We start from the raw sequence: 15,834 nt of genomic DNA on the forward strand, positions 1-15,834 counted from the left end.
GGACTGCATCAATGAGCTAGAAGACAAGGTAGGAAAAAATACCCAAGCAGAGCAGCTTCTAGAAAAAAATAAATAAAAAGCAGGAGGAGAGCCTAAGAGAATTTTGGGACAAGATGAAACGAAACAACATCTGCATAATAGGGGTGCCAGAAGGAGAGGAAACTGAGCAAGGAATAGAAAACCTATTTGAAGAAATAATGACAGAAAACTTCCCTGATATAGGGAAGAAAAAAACTCACACAAATCCAAGCAGCTCACAAAGTCCCAAACAAAATGAAACCCAAAAGACCGACGCTAAGGCACATTATAATTAAACTGGCAAACACCAACGACAAAGTAAGAATCTTAAAAGCAGCCAGAGAGAGGCGAAAGTTACCTACAAAGGATCCCCCATCAGACTAGCGACTGATTTCTCAACAGAAACACATCAGGCAAGAAGGGAATGGAATAAATATACAAAGTAATGCAAAGGAAGGGTCTGAATCCAAGAATACTGTACTAAGCAAGGCTATCAATCAAAATTGAGGGTGAAATCAGGAGCTTCACAGACAAAAAAGCACTAAGGGAGTTTATTACCACCAAACCAGCAATGCAAGAAATGCTAAAGGGTTTGCTGTAAAAATAAAAAATAGGAAATGAAGAAGGAACATAGGGGTAAAGAATAAAAATGGCAACAAACAAGTATCTATCAATAATAATTTTAAATGTAAATGATTAAATGCCCCAATCAAAAGACACAGGGTAACTGAGTGGATAAGAAAACATGACCTATATATCTGCTGTCTACAGGAAACCCAACTCAGAAAAAAAGACGCACACAAACTGATGGTGAAGAGATGGAAAAAGGTTTTTCAGGAGAATGGAAATGAAAAAAATAAGCTGGGGTAGCAATACATATATCTGACAAATTAAATCTCAAAGCGAAAGACATAAAAAGAGATAAGGAAGCCCACTTCATAAAACTAAAGGGAGCAATCCAACAAGAAGAGATAACTCCGGTAAACATATATGCACCCAATATAGGAGCACCCAAATACATAAAAGTCTTCTGGAGGATATCAAGGGAGACAGTGACAGCAATACAATCATAGTAGGGGACTTTAATACCCCACTATCACCATTGGACAAATCCTCTAAGCAAAAAATCAGCAAAGAAACATCAATCCTAAATGACTCACTAGATCAGATGGAATTAATTGACATCTTCAGAACATTTCACCCCAAAGCCACAGAATATACATTCTTCTCAAGAGCAAATAGGTCATTTTCAAAGATAGACCATATATTGGGTCAGAGGCCAAGTCTCTTCAAATTCAAGAAGATAGAAATCATAGCAAGCATCTTTTCAGATCACAATGGCATACAACTGGAAATCAACTACAATAAAAACAATCCAAAAAAATCAAACACATGGAGACAAAATAGCATGCTATTAAACAATGACTGGGTTACCAGAGATTTCAAAGAAGAAATAAAAAACATCATGGCAACAAACTACAATGAAAACACAACAACCCAAAACCTATGGGACACAGTGAAAGCAGTCTTGAGAGGGAAGTTCATAGCTCTACAAGCCTACTGCAAAAAACAAGAAACAATGATAATAAATTACCTAACCATACAACTCAAAGACTTAGAAAGAGAGCAACAAGAAAAGCCCAGTGTAAGCAGAAGGAAGGAAATAATAAAGATCAGAGCAGAGATAAACGACATAGAGACCAAAAAAAACAATACAAAAGATCAACAAAACCAAGAGCTGGTTCTTTGAAAGGATAAACAAGATTGATGAACCTCTAGCCAGGTTCACCAAGAAGCAAAGAGAGAGGACCCAAATAAACAAAATCAGAAGTGAAAGAGGGGAAATAAAAACAGAGCCCACAGAAATACAAAGGATTGTTAAAAAAAAAAATACTATGAACAACTTTACTCCAACAAACTGGACAACCTGGAGGAAATGGACATATTCCTAGAAAAATACAACATTCCAAAACTCGATCAGGAAGAATCTAAAAATCTCAATAGGCCAATAACTGTGGAAGAAATTGAAGCTTCCAGCAAACAAAAGCCTGGGGCCAGAAGGCTTCATAGGGGAGTTTTACCAAACAATCAAGGAAGAACTAAAACCTATCCTCCTCAGACTATTCCAAAAAATTCAAGAGGAAGGAACACTTTCAAGCTCATTCTATGAAGCCAGCATCACCCTAATACCAAAACCAGGTAAAGACAACACAATGAAAGAGAATTACAGGCCAATATCCCTCATGAACATAGATGCCAAAATCCTCAACAAAAATCCTAGCAAATTGGATCCAGCAGTACATCAGAAAGATCATACACCATGACCAAGTAGGATTTATCCCAGGGATGCAAGGATGGTACAATATCCACAAATCAATAAACGTGATACATCACATAAACAAATTGAGAGAAAAAAACCACATAGTCATATCAATTGATGCAGAAAAAGCATTTGACAAAATCCAACACCCATTTTTGATAAAAACTCTCAGCAAGGTGGGAATAGAAGGATCATACCTCAACATAATAAAAGCTATATATGACAAACCCACAGCCAACATCATACTCAATGGGCAAAAACTAAAACCATTTCCCCTAAGAACAGGAACAAGACAGGGATGCCCACTCTCACCACTCCTGTTCAACATAGTACTGGAAGTATTAGCCATTGCGATTAGACAAGAAGAAGAAATAAAAGGCATCCAAATTGGAAAAAAAGAAGTAAAACTGTCCTTATTCGCAGATGACATGATATTATACATAAAAAACCCTAAAGACTCCATCAAAAAACTATTAGACTTAATAAATGAATTTGTCAATGTAGCAGGATACAAAATTAACTCTAAGAAATCTATGGCATTTCTATACACCAATAGTGAACTTACAGAATGAGAGACTAAAAAAGCAATCCCATTTACCATCACACCAAAAAAATTAAGATACCTAGGAATAAACTTAACTAAAGAGGTAAAAGACCTCTACTCAGAAAACTACAGGACGTTGAAAAAAAGAGATAGAGGAAGACATAAACAGATGGAAGAACATACCATGTTCATGGATTGGTAGAATCAACATCATTAAAATATCCATACTACCCAAAGCAATCTATAAATTCAACGCACTTCCCATTAAAATGCCAATGGCATATTTCACAGACCTAGAACAACAAATTCTTCAAAAATTCATCTGGAATAAAAAAAGACCCCAAATAGCTGCAGCGATCCTGAGAAAGAAGAACAAAGTAGGTGGGATCTCAATACCAGATATCAAGCTGTATTACAAAGCCACTGTTCTCAAAACTGCCTGGTACTGGCACAAGCACAGACATATAGATCAATGGAATAGAATAGAGAGCCCAGAAATTGACCCGAACCAATATGCTCAATTAATATTTGACAAAGGAGGCGAGAACATACAATGGAGTCAAGACAGTCTCTTCAATAAATGGTGTTGGGAAAATTGGACAGATACATGCAAAAAAAAAGAAAGAAAGAAAGAAACTAGACCACCAACTTACACCATACACAAAAACTCAAAATGGATAAAGGACTTAAATGTAAGATAGGGAACCATAAAAATACTAGAGGAATCCAAGGGAAACAAAATCTCAGACATATGCTGAAGCAATTTCTTCACCGATACAGCTCCTAGGGCTTTGGAAACTAAAGAGAAAATAAACAAATGGGACTACATCAAAATAAAAAGCTTCTGCACAGCAAAAGAAACTATCAACAAAACAACAAGAAAACCCATTGCATGGGAGAACATATTTGCCAATGTTATCACTGATAAGGGTTTATCTCCAACATTTATAGGGAACTCATACAACTTAACAAAAGGAAGATAAACAATCCAATAAAAAGATGGGCAAATGACCTAAATAGACACTTTTCAAAAGAGGACACTCAGAAAGCCAAGAGACATATGAAAACATGCTCAAAGTCACTAATCATCTGAGAGATGCAAATCAAAACAACAATGAGGTACCATCACACACCTGTCAGAGTGGCTATCATCAACAAATCAACAAAGGACAAGTGCTGGAGAGGATGAGGAGAGAAAGGAACGCTTGTGCACTGCTGTTGGGAATGCAGACTGGTGCAGCCACTGTGGAGAACAGTATGGAGTTTCCTCAAAAAGTTAAAAATGGAACTCCCATTTGACCCAGTGATCCCACTTCTAGGAATATATCCCAAGAAACCAGAAACACCAATCAGAAAGGATATATGCATCCCTATGTTCATAGCAGAACAATTTACCATAGCTAAGATTTGGAAACAGCCTAAGTGTCCATCAACAGATGAATGGATTAGAAAGCTGTGGTACATCTACACAATGGAATACTATGCTGCTGTAAAAAAAGAAGGAACTCTTACCATTTGCAACAGCATGGATGGAACTAGAGAGCATTATGCTAAGTGAAATAAGCCAGTCAATGAAAGAAAAATACCACATGATCTCACTCATTTATAGATAATAAAGACCATTATAAACTGATGAACAAAAATAGATACAGAGGCAGAGCAGCATCAAACAGACTGTCAAACTACAGCAGGAATGCCAGGGAGGGTTGGGGGGGGGCGGGTAAGAGATCAACCAAAGGACTTGTATGCATGCATATAAGCATAACCAATGGACACAAGAAATTGGGGGGTAGGGGAGGCTGGGGAAAGGTCAAGGGGGGGAAAAAGGAGACATATGTACTACTCTTTGTAGTATTTTAAGCAATTAAAAAAAGAAAAAAGAAAATGCCATTCACAACAACAACAACAAAAAAGAATACAAAGCCACAAGGCCAGGTCACACAGCTGAGTTCACACTCAGGAGCATGAAGTCTGTCCAACACTAAACTCTCAGTGTCTTACAAATGTCATGATCCTCAGCCCTCACAACAACTTCACAAGTTGGCATTATTATTCTCCTTTGTCTCGCTGACAACAGCGCACTGAGGTGAAAGAACTAGCCCAAGTTCACAGAGCTAACATAATAGAATGAGACCATGATCTTCCTCCTGCAACGTGTGACCCATGCTCTGAGTCCTCTTGCCTACCTGGCATCAGGGAAGAGGGGACATTCCGAAATGGACATTAGGGAACACCTGCCAGGCTTTGTCATTGCCCACCATCTTGGTGGTTTAAGAAGTCAGCAGCTGGCACAGCGCCACCTTCTGGCGGTCCCGAGGCTGTGACCCAGAAGGAATCCTCACTGAAGGCCAGAGGTGCAATCTGCATTTGGCAATTGTGTGTTGTTGACAAAGGCCATCTAGGTGTGCCTGAGCATGGTACATGTGCCAGGGCCATTAGTGGAGACCAGAATGGCACTGAGACCAGCAGCACAGGATGCCCCCGAGCATATTGTGGAATGCTGGAACCAAATGACATCCCCCTGCCATACTGCTGCCCGCCTGAGTCACTGCTCAGAACCTCTCTGCTTCCTCACTGCTTGCAAACAACATGAAAATGCCTCACTGGGACATTCAAGACTCCCTCCCAGAAACACACAGGCAAACATGCATGCATGTGCGTATGTGATTATGCACACACATGTATGCACACATTTAATACTCCTGGGTACATTTGGTTGTTAGTCCCTAAATACACCTCATGCTTTACTGCTTCTGGGCTTTGGCTTGTGCTATTTCCCAGGCAGGAATTATCTTCCTTCTTCCTCTTCCCTCTGACAACAACCCATTCTAAAAGGCCCGTTCTGAGTGCCTCCCTCTCGGGGAACATGGCTCTACCCCCTCACTGGAAATGAATCATTCTTCTTTCAGACCTTCCAGAGAACACCGCTCACACCTCACTTCTGAATGAGGGCCTGGCACTCTGCTTCCTGGTGAGCAGGCTCATCCCTCCCAGTTTAGGGAGAAAAGATGGGGCAAAGTTCATCTCTATCCCATCCACCACCCAACCCCGCCCTGTGACAAGCGCTGACCATGGGAGATAGTAGCAGCTTAGTAATGTTTGCTGGATTTCAATCACAGTGTATTCAAACGTGTACTCTCTGCCTGGCCAGATGCATCCCAGGTTGGTGGCAACTCAAGGACTGATTCAGTGCCAAGGGAGGTGGGAGGCTGTCTGCCGGCAAGTCCCCAGCCACAACATGCCATCCTCTAAGACTGAGTTCTTAGCCACGTGCTACTAAAACAGGGGTTACTCATAAGCACTGTAAATGTCTAATAACTCAGTCTCCAGGGAAAGGAAAGTCCTAATTTGTAGCATTTGTTCATTTCTATGATATAAATATAGTTACCTTTGCTGACTTCAAAATACCAAATGACATCACCGCACTGAGTTGGGAAAAATGCTAACAACAGCTCCCCCACTCCATGTAAGGCATCAGGCCTCCCTGATGTCTGTATACCAGCACTTCCGATAACGATATTGGCTCCCTGGGCTATAATGTCAAATGTCTCTTTCTACCATAGTATTCTTCTGATTCTAAGGCCCTTCACTATATTATTCTAAGTCACCATTATCAATAGCTTTCAATAGCCTCCTGTCTTCTCTTCCACTTCCTTCTCTTGTTCCCTTCCGTCCACCCAGCCGGGGTGAGCTTCTGAATGTACAGTCTGGCCATGTCACTCCTGGGTTTTAGAACATGTTGCGTTTCTACTGGGATAAAGTCCAAGCTCATTATCCCTGCCCACAGGCCAGTTGAGATTCAGCCCCCTGCCCGCCTCTGCATCTTCATCAGGACCCTTCCGGCTCAGCCACACTAACCAGCTCTTGGGTCTGTGCCTGAGCCACGCTTCTCTTTGACTCCAGGCTCTTACATTTGTTTTCCTCTGTCTGCAATGCTCTTCCTCCTCCACTGTCTCCTTTCAGGAGCTTCTACTCGTCCTTCAGGCCTCAGCTCAAAGGTTTCTCCCTCAGAGATACCTTCAGTGCCCACCCATCAGCACTATGATGGTCCACCATAGAACAAGATTTTCAATTTTCGGCCCTGATCCTATTTATAATCATACACTAATGTATGTGGCCACTTGTTTAACAGGAACTTCAGCTCCTGGAGAACAGAGACTATGCTAGCCTCACCATTGACTGTTCAGCATTTACACACTGGCAGGCACATGATTGAAATTGAATTAATTAGTTAATGCTCTGAAACTCAAGGACATTAATAAGATCTGCATGGATGACCTTCCCCCCCTTGATCTTTCAGGAAAGAGAAGGAAGCACAGAGAGAAAACTAGAACTAAGAAGGCAGATGTGAGACCAGCCAGAGAAGCCCATCTCTCGCTGCATCTAGGGCCTTGCCGTCTTGAACTTGGACTTTGAAGAACCAAGGAGTCTAAACCTGTCCTGGGTGGTGAGCGCCAAGGAAGCCCTGGGTTATCCCCCAGACTTGGAAAAAATGGATGGATTTCAGTTGACTAAGTGGAAATTAGAAAGCCTTGGACCCTGAACCTTCAGGTGCAGGAAAGGAAGGTATTTTCTGTCTAAGTTTGAACCAGAGAGCAAAAAAAAAGAAGCAGTCGAACCCACCTCCTCAATGGAGCCTCCTGACATTCCAGCCCCCCTCCTCAAAGGCCACACCACATAATTCTGCAATGCATCTCATTCTGGATCATTCTTCAATTGAATCACCTCCAACATAGCACGTTTGGAGGAAAAATAGGAAATTCTAGTAATCTATTAAAGTAAAAGTATTCTGTTTATTATCTCTCTAAAGAGTAACACAAGCTTTGTAAATATCTGTTTCAGGATTTAGCATCATTGCCCCCATGGAGTTACTAAGTCAGACTCTCAAGTGTACGAGGTCTGTGGGGAATTCAGAGGGGACAGCAGCTGGCCCACAACATGGCAGGAATGACGGTGGCTCCTCAGTTGTCGGATTGTTTTAGCGTCTTGTGAAATGTGCAGTTTATGTGGGATCTGTGGATACCATTACGTTAAGTAGTAGAATGTTTACAACAGTTTGTAAGGAGATTGGAGTGGACAATCTTTTGTACCAATTTAAGTAAGACTGTAGGCTATCTTGCAGCAAAGTATTTTTTTAAGGTAATTGATTTTAAGACAAGCTATATATTTTTCTTCTACAAAAAACAAAATGAGTTCTAAAATTCCTGGGCTTTTTATGATGAAACTGGCTGTCATAGTATAACCACTAAAATATTCACAATTTTTTAAATCCATCCTTTCCATTGTTAAAAATAATATTTTAACAGTGGATGATAAATAACTGTTTTGCTGAAGAAATGTGTGCTGTAGTAAAAGTGCTTTGAGCCCAGATGTTTGGAAGTGTTTCCATCATTGTGTGATATTGTTCTCCGAGATAATATATAATATATGTAATACTTTTCTGAAAAAAAAATAGCTATAATATTTGCACAACTTAAAAACTTGGAAACAATTTCTAACCTATTTAAATTTTTTCCAAAAGAAGAGCTTCAGTGGATCTTGAACCCATTTGTTAAAAATATAGCTTCTGATTAGTTTACAAGAATTGACATTAAGGAAGATGGAAACTGACTAGCTGACTGGATGAATTTCAGTAAAAACCTTTGCATAATTGCTGGATGGTATTTTTTTAAATGAGCATCTTGATTTAGTAAGCACAGCCAGCATTGCATTTCTTCCATTCTACGTCTTTGTAAAGATTCTTTTTTCAGCTTTGACAACCATTACAACTATTATTTTAAAAAAAGAAAAAGAAAAAAAAAACTGAACTTAGAACCAGAACTTTGAATCCAATGGTTTATTACAAAGAGTTAAACCAACATTAAAACATATTCAAATAAATTGCTCGAAAACTACAAATATATATTAGTGAGGACACAATGTCTTTTTTCTATTAACAAATAAAATTTAATTTTTAAAAAGCTAAAAAGTATTCCTTAATGAATCTTTATCACATCCACCTTTGTTTCTATACTATTTTTAGTTTCCTTTGTTTATCATTCTTTTCAAATTTAGTTTCTTTTGTCCTATTGATAAATAAAATTTAAAAATACAACATACTTTAATTTGAGCTCAACCTCCTTAGTTTGTAATTGCTGTGTGTTTTATCCTGAATTCAACACTAGTACAAAAAGAGGTGCATATGGCTTATAAATAAGGGATCATGATGATCACAAGGGCATGGCGATCACTCCTGACTCACGTGAGCACCTCATGGTACCTATAGCCTGCAGGCTCCTTGGTGACATGGAGAATGACATAATTCTCCCACGCCTTCTCTATCCCACACAGCACCTGGCTGTTGCTACCCAGGACACAGGTGCTAGATGGAGGGATGACAGATAAAGACAACATAATGCAAGAGAATTACAGGCCAATATCCCCTTGTTGGGGAGGCTGGCAAGATGCTGCCCCCCCTTGTGCTGAGGCAAGCCTGGGAGTCAGAGGCCTGGGCTCAAGTCAGAGCTTTGCCACCAATTTGAGTATCGGCCTCGGGAAGGGTACCAGTAGATCTTTTTTCCTCAGCTACAAAATTGTTTCCCAACTGTTAGGCACTTATGTTCCAACAGGATTTTTTTTTATTTTGATTGAAGAGGCAAGTTTTATTATCAAATGTAACAATTCTACAAAACTTAGTATTATTGTAATAATTATTACTGCCTATCCTAAAGTCTTTCAGAGTTTGGGGCAAACAGCAGCCTCTTAAAGCATCAAGCATGAATAATGAACTTTTTCTGGTCTTAAGTGCCAGTTACACCAATTTTCATCCAGAATAATTGTTTTTATTTATTTACTTTCTACTGCAGTTAAAGGGCCACTGCTTGTCAGCTAAGGAGAGGATGTTTGGCTCTCCACTAGAGGTGTTAATGAAAATAATAAAGTAAATAAAAATGGCAGCCACCTGAACCTGCATGGCATTGCAGCCCAGCAAAATCCATTTTCTCACAATCCCTATTCTCTAACTAATCCTATACTTCTCTTAAATAACTCACATTTTTTACAAGCCTTCCCCTAACAATAGCCTGAAATGATGGGGTTAATGAAATCGTTATTTCTGTCTACTACACATTAATATAAATATGTACCTATGAAAATATAAAATGGTCATACCTTGCTAACAGGTGAGTATGCACCATTCTTTGGGAAGCACAGGGCCAGATGGTATTTCCAAGGTCCATTCAGCTCTGAGCCCTGTGAGTCCGTAAGCCTGGGAATGGGGGGATCCCTCTGATTTCCTTGGAGTTCACCAGGTTAGGACTGAGAATCTCACCATATTTCCTCACTCAGGAAACACTCCCTACTGTCCATCTGGAGCGTGAACTCAGACAAAGTTTGGGGGATAAAAGGAGGATCATTTTCATTTGAGTACAAGTTCTGTCTCCGTGTCAACCACTCCAAGCCACAGCAACATGATACTCTAGCCATGAATCTCTGACAATTTTTCCTTATATTGTAAGCTCTTAGCACAATGCTTCCTTTCCACCCACAAGCACCGAAGCAACAGTCAGAGTTGTATTGCCAAGTCGGTGATATACATGTGCAAAGTGATGAAGGACTGAGCTCCGTGCTAAGAATCAAGGGACTGGTTTCTGGGTCTTGTCTAGCAGTAGCTTTTTAGCTGTGTCATCGTGGGCAAGTTACCTAGAGCACCTCGGGCATAAATGGAGCTGTGTCTGGTCCCATCCCATATGTGAAGGATGGAGACAAATAGGACAATTGGTGCACAAGCACACGTTGCCACTATTATTCACACAACAAACACTGTAGGTGCTCGCTCTGCTCCAGAGCCTGTGCTGAGCAGCAACCAGAACAAAGAGCTCTGCCCTGTGGAACTTGCATTCTACTGGGAGGAGACAGTGAAAGGATATTAAGAGGTGTAGAAAAATAAAGCAGGCCCAGGGACAGGGACTTTCCAAGAGTCAGAGACACGGGGCTGCAACTCCCTCTACTCCTTTCCTAGCAGCTCCCCTTCCTTCCACACTCAACCCAATTCCTAATCCCCCTATGCGTCAAGCCCCATTACTCACATCAAAACTAGTAGTGTGAGCCACCCACCAATCCCTGGACCCAGAGAGTGTGATGTTTCCCATCTGGTGCTTGTCAGACAAGCTCTTAGCCTGGCCCTGGATTAAGCAAAGACAGAGCTGCAACCTTACACCCACCCGCACCCAAGGCAGAAACCCAAGCAGCCTCCTGGCAAGACCTTGGGTAAGTCACTCAACTTCTCTGGAAAGTGAGGTCTCCTCTATGAATAGGGAGGTGGGACTAGGTTATTTCAAAAGTCCCTTGTAGTACTACAATTCCTCACCTGTGATTATATCAACAACAAATAAGAATGCAAAAGTGTTGAGAGCAGTGCATTGTAGCCAAAACTATAATGATGCTCCTAAGGTCATGTAAATGACATTAACTCTGACATGGAAACTGAAAATGACAATGAGGTGGCCCCCAAAGTTATCACCAGTCTAAGTGGTCTTGGGAAAATACGCACTAAAGGACACCGAACACCAATAACACAGAATCCCTGCTACCCGCCGGCACTGGGCTATACTCATTTAATTGTCCACGAAGTCCTATGAGAGCTGGCATAGGTCCTCACAGCAATTTACACTAGATGAAGTGCCTAGTAGCTTCTGCCAGCCTCCTGCCTTTCTCGGCTCCTCCCTGACTCATGCCTGTCCAGAACAAAGCAGAGTTTCTGGGCCAGAGGTCACACATGGAGGCCTGCATCTGGCCCACAGACATGTTTGGTTTGGCACACACAGAGTTAGAGGCCATATTTTCAAAAAATATTAAGCAGTTTTAAGCAGTTACCAACTATTTCACACTTTAAAAATAAAAGTGTGGCTTCTTTTGAAAAACCTGAGATTCTGGCCCACATTCATACCTAGCAATGGCTGGAGTGGAGCCAAATCACCCCCATGAGACAAAGGATGGGCACACCAGTTTGCCACAGACCCCACCACTCCCTATTGCAGGGGTGGGAAAGGCCTGGCACGCATGCCAAACATGGCACGCCAGTAACTTTTGCTGGCACGCAAAACCCTCTCTTACAATCTTCCATTTACAATTTGTTTCTTAATATCGACATTTTTATTTTTCAGATAAATTCAGTGTATCAGGTGCATCTTAGATAAATAAATAATTTTACAAAACAAGTTATCTTAAAGACCATAGACATGGATTGATGAGAGAGGGGAAGAGCAATTTCTATGCCTCTGCCTTAACTCTCCCTGCCTTCCTAGATCCAACCAGTGTTTTGGTTTCATCCACATACGCTTGTGGATCTTTGTTCTCAGTGATGAATTTTGTTAAGTCTCGTAATAGGAGTATCCTGACGGATGAAAGTAGTAGCTCGTGCATATCTCTGAAGGTCACAAAATATAAACCTGATGTAAAATCTCTGTCATCAGTGATGCAGCAGCAAAAGTCCCACTGATAATATCAAACGGAGTCATAAAGTTTTCTGTCGGACTATCAGTGTACATGTATACGTTAAAAAATAAATGTATTTTTCATCATCATATACTGTGTTTTTGTCGCTCGAATGAATATTATTATTTCTTCAAGGTTCTTCACATATGTACACCTTAAGAGATATCAAGTAGGCGTAACATGTTCTCAAAAAATTAGGGTTGGCACGCAGAAGAATTTTGAGTCAGAGATTTTGTTGGTTTGGGCACGCACTCACAAAAAGGCTGCCCACCCCTGCCCTATTGCATTCTGATCAGGTACTTTCATTCATTGGATATACTTACCTGGCCTTGTTCCATACCTCTGATGCCTATTCTAGACCTTTATCACAGTGCTAGGGAATGTTGGGCTCCAGTGAGCAGTGGGACACTGAAATGTACTTGGCCGTGCGAGCTGTAGAGGAAGTACACTAGATTAACGTGGGAGTCGGGAGTGAAAACAATAACAGCTACTCTGTACCCACTCCTTCCCAGCTCCGTGCAAAGTGCTCTGCGCAGGTTATTTCCTTGTGTCCACATGGCAACCATTACTAACTGTCGTTTCCTAAAAAGGACACAAATCCAAGAGAGGTTAAGTGATCTGTCCAAAATCCCACCTTAGGTATTTCAAGGCCAGACCAGCCCTGCTCTTTCCTAAGGCAGACTTCCCCTCTTCCCCCACCTTGCATTTGTATAATATTTTTAAAGACTTTTCCAAGGTGTGAACTCTCACTTCATTATTAAAATCAAGATTTTGTTCTAAATGAAATGATGTCTAAATGGGTCAAGCAGATATATGTCCTCTGCTCAGTTGGTGGCCAGGATGTCAGGGGGCTGGGCAGTGGGACAGAGGCAGTGCTAGGAGCAGACAGAGAGAGCCTAGCAACTGCTGAGCCATGTCAAATTTGGGGCTGTATGCGAGACCCACCAACAAACGTGCCTGTGTCTTTTGCAAGACTTCAGACATTCCAGGCCACCAGGCTGATCAAACCAATTTAACGGGGCTGGGGTGAGGGTGAGCTCAGATTTGCTCAGTGTCAGGCCATGTCTGGGCGTGCAACATAGTGCATTTCTCACTGGCTGGTCGATGCCACCCCAGCAAGAGGGGAATGAAAGAAAAATGCAAAATGAAAACTGACGTGGTGGTGGTGGACCATCCTGATTATTTGCTGGTCTGTTCTGGTAACAGATGACCCTCTAGAACAGGGGTGGGGCACCCTTTATCTGCCAAGGGCCATTTGGATATTTATAACATCATTCGTGGGCCACACAAAATTATCAACTTAAAAATTAGCCTGCTCTATTTGTTCAAACATTTCATGAACTCACCCCTAATGCCTGGGCAGGGCCAGACCAAATGATTTCTCGGGCCTATACGGCTTGCTGGCCAGACGCGCCCCCCACCCCCCCACCCCCCTGCTGTAGAACCTGCTGTCCCAGCCCCTCACATGGGAGAGCTGTGGTTTGGTTTGGTTCAGCACCGCCTCGCTGAACGTCATGTTGTGCCAGGTGTGTGAGGCAGGTGAGCATTCACTGTGTCCTCCAGCGCCTTCCCACCATTTCACCCCTGCTCCACTATCACAAAAGGCCCCTCGCCCTAAAGCCACCATGGGCCCTCCAAACTGCTCAGACCTCCTGAGCTCCCCCTCTCTACCAGACCCTGTGAGAGCAAGTGATAGTCCGTCTACGTTGTGCAGTTCATGTGCTCAGCCGAGTAGGGGCACTACAGAAAGTAAGGAATTAAAGTTCCTTGAGGGCAAGGACCATGTCTTTTTCTGCATGCCAGGCCCGTTGTCCATGCTTAGACATCCCTACAGCTGAGTTGTGTGGCTGCCACTGACTAAGAACTGTGGACAGCCTGGGAGAAGGAGACTCACGTCAGTGAGTGGGCATCCCAGGTCAGAAGCGGCATTGGCCAACTGTCCCAGGGCTGACTCAGGTACCCACACACCATGGCTAACCAGGAAAAGACTAGCCCCTGGCTCCTCCCACAGCCCAGAACCCTGAGCTGCGCCTGCCCGTCTGGTCTGCTCAGCCACTGCCCAGAACAACAAGTGCAGGGCAAACATCCTCTTGGACACGGTGACCTGACCGGCACTGCAACCTGAAGCTTCTGTGTGTGAAAAGCCCCAAAGCAGGGAAATGGTTGTTTGCCAAGTGATGCTTTTCAAACCACTCTTTTTACAAGTTTAGAAGAGATGGCTCTGCAACCATAGCCTCCCCTCTCTGGATGGGGGCGATAAGCAATTGAAGGGCAGCATTCGTATTTTTCTGGAATAAGTGACGTTTATCTGTTTCATTAATGAGACAGACTAAATCGACATCTTCCTGATTTGCATATTTAAAGAAGAAATGTGAGACAGTCTAAATTTTCTGGAGGTTGGCCCTGATTATTTTTTTGTCAAATGATAAGATTTGTAGCTCCAAAATGAAATTCCAGCAATTTAAGAAACTGTATGTCAAGCCCCTTAGGCACGGATTTGGTCTCAGAAGATTTTTCTGCTCACACGCAGGTCTGGGCAGGGAAACAGCACACGAAACACCAGAGGCCACTGGCTGGTCAAGGCTGCGCGTCCCTCCCACCCGGAAAGTCTCTTCGGAGCTCTAAGTAGCCGAAAACCAGCCTACATTCTTAAATTCCAGTGAAAAAATCTCTCACCCTAATTGCGATGAACTTGATACCTCTGTGCTGGTGCAATATGTGTGATACATAATCCACGCCAGGGTTCCTAATCCTAAATGTAATATGCATCCTGGAGAGAGAGCAATTCTCCACTAATCTTCCTGCGTTTACTGCAGTTGCTGTCTGGGAGTACTCGATTCTGACAAATCCACTCCTGCTCGGAGAGCACCGCTCATGTGCAGTGTTTGCCTCTCTCTCGTATTGTTACCAATCGAGTCCGGTTATTTATCTGATGAAGAATCAGGATGGCCCGACGCCACTCTTCCTCTGATTTTTTAACAAATGCAATAACTGAGTCATGATTCAGAAAACCAAGCTCCCATTCAAAATGAATTTCAGATTTTGCTCCTATGCTTTCTGCACATTGAATGGAAAGTTCATGAGTTTTATGGCCCAGTCGTGAGGGTGCAGATGCCTGCTGGGGAGGGTGGGGAATTTGAAATCTATTGGATTGTCATACAGAGAAATAACTGTATGAAATTTTAATTATCTATCTTGAAGTAATAATAAATGTTTGATGAGCTAATAATGAGACATGCAGGGAAATGTTAATGAGTGTGTGGAACATAAAGACTTGACATAAAGGACGAAGAGGACTTGCTTAGCAATCCGCTGTTGCTGTTCGTATTGGCGACAGTGCTCCAGCGTCAGCGGAGGACGCTCCTCGGGTCAGACTGTAGTCAGGATAATGCTGTGTTTGTTTATGGTGGAAACCAAGATCTTTGCATATTTTTCCCCTGGCAAACTGTTACCAAAATAACGCCTGGATTTCAGCTGG

Source organism: Myotis nattereri, assembly GCF_964212035.1.
Source record: "Myotis nattereri genome assembly, chromosome: 7".
Classification (NCBI taxonomy): Eukaryota; Metazoa; Chordata; class Mammalia; order Chiroptera; family Vespertilionidae; genus Myotis; species Myotis nattereri.